Below are 6,000 nucleotides of genomic sequence, written 5' to 3' on the forward strand. Positions count from 1 at the left end.
TACGTGAACGAGGAACCCGTTGAGTACGCTTACGAGGATCAAGCTTACGTCTACTCGGAGAACTTTGCAAGCAAGATGACCATACCCTTGAAATCACTTCTATCTTTGCTTGCTAGTTGTTCGCTCTATTGCTATGCCGCGATACCTACCACATGCTTTATCATGCCTCCCATATTGCCATTTCAAGCCTCTAACCCACCTTTCCTAGCAAACCTTTTCTTGGCTATGTTACCGATTTGCTCAGCCCCTCTTATAGCGTTGCTTGTTGTAGGTGAAGATGGAGTTTGTTCCTTGTTGGAACATGATTATTGTTGGGATATCATTATTATATCTTGTTTACTTGAATGCACCTATATACATGGTAAAGGGTGTAAGGCTTGGCCTTATGCCTGGTGTTTTGTTCCACTCTTGCCGCCCTAGTTTCTGTCATACCGGTGTTATGTTCCTTGATTTTGTTTTCCTTACGCGGTTGGGTGTTATGGGAACCCCTTGACAATTCGCTTTGAATAAAACTCCTCCGGCAAGGCCCAACCTTGGTTCTACCATTTGCCTACCTACCACCATATACCTTCCCTTGGGTTCTGCAGACTCAAGGGTCATCTTATTTTAAACCCTCCCCCGGCCCAGTGCTCCTCTGAGTGTTGGTCCAAAACGGGAAGTCTGCGGGGCCACCTCGGGGCAACTTGAGGGTTGGTTTTACTCATAGCTTGACCTATCCAGTGTGCCCTGAAAACGAAATATGTGTGACTCCTATCGGCATTTGTAGGCACATCGGGCGGCTTTGCTAGTCTTGTTTTACCATTGTCGAAATGTCTTGTAACCGGGATTCCGAGTCTGATCGGGTCTTCCTGGGAGAAGGAATATCCTTCGTTGACCGTGAGAGCTTGTGATCGGCTAAGTTGGGACACCCCTTCAGGGTTTTGAACTTTTGAAAGCCATGCCCGCGGTTATGGGAAGATGGGAATTTGTTACTATCCGGTTGTAGAAAACTTGACACTTAACTTAATTAAAATGAATCAACCGCGTGTGTAGCCGTGATGGTCTCTTCTCGGCGGAGTCCGGGAAGTGAACATGGTTCTTGTGTTATGCTTGAACGTAAGTAGTTTCAGGATCACTTCTAGTTCACGACCATTGCATTTCTTCTCTTCTTGCTCTTATTTGCGTAAGCTAGCCACCATATATGCTAGTGCTTGCTGCAGCTCCACCTCACTGCCCTTTCCTACCCATAAGCTTAAATAGTCTTGATCACGCGGGTGTGAGATTTTTGAGTCCTCATGACTCACAGTTACTTCCAAATAGTTCGAGGTACTGGTGATACCAGGCAGGTGACGCAACTGAGCTCAAGTCGGAGCTCGATGAAGATCGTGTTTGTTGTGTGTTTTCGTTTCCAGTTGATCAGTAGTGGAGCCCAGTCGGGGCGATCGGGGATCTAGCATTTGGGGTTGTCTTTATTTTTGTTGGTTCCGTAGCGGACCTTGATTGTATTCTGGATGATGTAATGCTATATTTATGCTTTGTGTGAAGTGGAGATGTAAGCCAACTCTTTATCCCTTTGTTATTCAATACATGGGATGTGTAAAGATTACCCTCTTGTGACATGCCTACCATGCGGCTATGCCTCTAAGTCATGCTCCGACACGTGGGAGATATATCCGCATCGTGGGTGTTACAAGTTGGTATCAGAGCCTTCCCCGACTTAGGAGCCCCCTGCTTGATCAAATCGCTGACGTTGTTGAGTCTAGAAAATGTTTTGAGTCTTATAGGATTATATATATCGGAGAGTAGGATTCTTTTTACTCCTCAGTCCTTTCGTCACTCTGGTGGGGCCTCCTGACGTAGAGTTTTGACTCTTCTCTCCTCAAGTTTCACTAAAAAAATTTAGGATCATGCGGGTATCTTGGAATTGTTTTGATGGTTTTGTGACGAGAACATTGTTCTTGGTGCCTCCTGACATTTAGGTGTTGTGGCAGTGTCCCGGGGAATTGAGCTCTGAGGTGTTGTCGTCACAATTTTATCGTTGCAGTTCTGGAATATCTGAGTTCACAGACATCGAAAATCTCCTTTATGCAGTTGTTGGTGAGATAACCTCGATGCCACCAAGTACTGGGGCGGGAGTTCGGGAGTACTGCCATAAATTGTATAACGGATGCTTTTCGAAGGTTGAGGTAAATGATCTCCGAAGGTTTCTTGGTTATGTGTTGAAGGATGGATACAGCTGGATGTAGGATTTGCTAGTTTTGGTTGAGATATTATGCTTCCCCTGTATCCCCAACACCTGATTGCATAACCAGAAAGTTTCAAGAGTTTATAAGTGGGAATTCAAGTAGCTCCTAGGATATCTTTCTGACAAATGCATGATATGAGATTGGGGTTTGACGTCTAGTGGTCCGCCCATCCATGGTTGGTTTTACAGTGGTCTTGTTGTGTCTTAAAGAGTCCTTGGCTATGCTGACTCGGGGACACTTCGTATGTCATGTGCACTGCCTTGTACATGATGGTGATGTACGATCGAGCCCGTGTGGGCCCCACCATGAAAACTTTGGATGAAATCTCTATCATATGTTTGTTCCGGCTTATTTTGCAAGCCAATCCTTTGTTTTTGTTTTCAGTTGTGGTATTCGAGTTGCTTCAATATCAAGTGTTGATTCCATGCCTCTTTCTAAGCGGTGTTCTCATATTCCTATGTGAATACTAATCCTTCTTGTTAATCGAGATTGTCATGTCAATCCTTTTCAGCCGGCATGTTTCTCTTCAAGTGGATCCGATCATTTCAACATCCGCAAGATCACCTCTCGGTTTTTTTCCAATCTTGTTCATTTCATCTGCCCCAAGTTGTCTTTGTTTTCCCGCCCTCCCACCCTTTTTCTTCGAGGACTAGGATTTCTTAATCAAGTATCCATTTTATTGATGGGAACTATTCCCATTATTTTCCGTCAATATCCTTATCCGGTGATTATCAGGAAGATACTAACGGAGCTTCAAGTTTATCATTCTTTGTTCTCTTTCTTTTTCGGTGGATTCAATTCAATCTTTACCAATCATATCTTTTCCTCGTTGCAATTTCTTTCACATGCCGGTGCACCTCATAATCATTCCCCGCTTCCTATTCAATTGTTCCGGAGTGTTGAAGATATCTCAGGAGATTCGCGTTTCCATTGCTAATTTGCTTAAGCTATCTCGAGGTTGTTACCTTACTCAAGCCATTTAATTCAACCAACGCAATCTATCTTTTAAATCATTCAACTGTGTTTTGTTTTGAGTGGCCCTAACCCACAGGTCTTTTCCCAAGATCTTACCTGACTCTTCTAATTTTACCGGAGCTATTCTCAAATCTTTCAAAGTTTGACGTAAAAATGAATTATCATCAGTCAGATGGTTTCTCCAAGATCTTATAACTCTTTTCATTGTTGGCTCAACCTCTTCGCTTTTCATTCTCCTGGAGTATCTCAACAATTCATGGTGGTGTTTCTCATCGTCATTTTCAACATTTGAAGATCGAAGAAGAGTTTTTCCTCCAAATCTTATCCGTTCTCTCAGAGATGCGTAGTTCAAGCTTGATGTCCTCCTCTCATAATTGTTTTCAATTGTGAGAATTCTTCTCACCCATCCGGAGCAATTCAGGAGTCTTTTCAGTTTGATTCTCTGGAGCCCATCATTTAAGAAGACTTATTCATTCTCAGCTTTTAGCTATCATTCTCGAAATCTTACTGGTACATCATTCAAGTATTCTCTTATCAGCTCGTGATCTCTTCATCCTCATGTATCTAAATCCCCTCAAGTATCTTCATTCGTTCTCTAATTCTTCCCAGTGTTTCTTTATCTTTTCTTCTACCGTTTTCAATTCTTACGGTGGTTCTTCCAAGATTCTTGTTCCTTCGTTTGTCATATCAATTTATTCGTTGTTTCAATTCCACCTGTGGTTCGTTGAAGACCTTCCCAAGTTGGCTCTATATCTATCTTAATGCTTTCTACGAGAATAAGTTGTATGCCAAATCCATTGCTTGTCATCAAGCTAAAGTGGTGAAGGATACACATAACATAATTCTTATTATTGTTTCATCCAATGGATTAATTCCTTATTCGGGAGCTTCATCAAAATTCTTGATTTCTATTGTTTCATCTTTTCTTTTCTGGAGTTTCAAGTCTTCCGCATTATCTCGTCGCGAAGCTCCATTTTAATCATTGCAAGGGATCTCCCGGAGTTCTTTTCAACTTCCCTTTCGTTTGATCATTCTTTTATTACCAGAGTTCTTCACGGAGGCTCTACATGGTGGTTCATCAAGGATTCCTTTTATTCTTCGGTTGTTCGTCAAGATTTCCCTCGAAGTTTTGATCTGCCAAGTTATACTCTAAAATAACCATGGTATTCAACACATGTCTTGTTTTGAGGAGTTCAAGCTCCCTTCATCTTGCATTCCGAAGTTTCCTATCTTATCTTTTGAGGTGGTGTTATGTCATTCTTGACAATTTTCCCTTCATGTTTCATGATTCAAAAGTTGTCAGGAATGAGATATTTAAACCCATCATTTTTCTTCCTTGGAGTTATCTTGGTATAAATTTCACCTAAAACCTTCCATTGGGAATGTTGCTCCTTGTGGTGATTACATATGATCCAAGTTTTCTTATCACCTCGGTGGAAGAAGCTTCCTATTCTTTTCTAGCTATCCATCCAATCTATTGTTTCCGTTAGTGGCGGACCTTCACCTCATAGTTTTGAGAGGTGCTCCATAAGCCCACTACAACCTTGTTCTTTTCGTTGTTGGTATTCCAACAACTCCGTTCGACCCTTCTCCTAAAGTTGCTTTTCAAGCTCATTTGAGGTAGAAGATGTTGTTTTCTCCTCCATTCATTCCATTCCATTCTCTCATTTCTTCCGGAGGCTTTGTCATGTTGCTCTTTTCAATCATCATCTCGAATGGTGAGGATCGTGTTCTTTTCGTGCCTATCCATTCAACCGGAGTATCATGTTCTTCATTCAAGTTCTCTTATCTTATCATGTTTTGCCTCCATTCTCAACCGAAGGGCTATCCGAATTTGTTCTTCCTTGTTCCTCTTTCCTAACGGAGTGTTTTCAACCTTGTTCATCTTTGTTGTATTCTCTTCTCGAGATGGTTTAACCTCTCAAGGTTCGTGGTTTCACTCGTTTGTCAAAGAAGCAACTTAGTTTTACCTCGTATCTTCCTCTTCTATTTTCCCTCCGGTGCCATCCTAGATCTCGGGACGAGATCCTCTCATAGTGGTGGAGTGTTGTAACGCCCCGGATACAACTTTCCATATTTGTACTCCGACTCTTGCCTTTTCCGGAGATGTGTTGTGAGTTTCCCTTCGTGGTTGGGTTTTGTATTCGCTTTGCATTTTGTCCATGTCATGCATTTCATATCATGTCATCATGCGCATCGCATTTGCATACGTGTTCGTTTCATGCATCCGAGCATTTTCCCCGTTGTCCGTTTTGCAATCCGACACTCGTACGTCCTCCGGCGCCCTCTTTTGCCACTTTTCGTGTGCGGGTGTTAAACGTTCTCGGAATGGACCGAGATTTTCCATGCGGCCTTGGTACACCACCGGTAGACCGCCTGTCAAGTTTCGTGCCATTTGGAATCCATTGGATACTCCAACGGTTAACCGGGGAACCGTAGTGGCCTCGTGTGTGTTGCAGCCCAACACCCCTCTAAAGTGGTCCAATAACCCATCCAAAACCCCTCCATCCTCTCGGTCGTTCGAGCACAATCGCGTGGCCGAAAACCGCACTCAATTTGGACTCTCCTAGCTCCCTCTACCTATATATTTGCACGCCCCCCCCCCCAAAATTTCGCGGATGAAACCCTAGATCCATCTTCCCCGCGCCGCCGGACATGTCCGCCCGGCGGCCGGACACGCCCGCCGCCGCCCCTCGTCCAACCACGGCATGCCACTTCACCCCGCCACCCTCTCTCTCCTCCGCGCCCGCCGGGGCCAGACGGGGCCCGAGGCCGGCCCGCCCCGGGCCGAACGGGCCCG

Source organism: Triticum dicoccoides, chromosome 5A (genome assembly GCF_002162155.2).
Source record: "Triticum dicoccoides isolate Atlit2015 ecotype Zavitan chromosome 5A, WEW_v2.0, whole genome shotgun sequence".
Lineage (NCBI taxonomy): Eukaryota > Viridiplantae > Streptophyta > Magnoliopsida > Poales > Poaceae > Triticum > Triticum dicoccoides.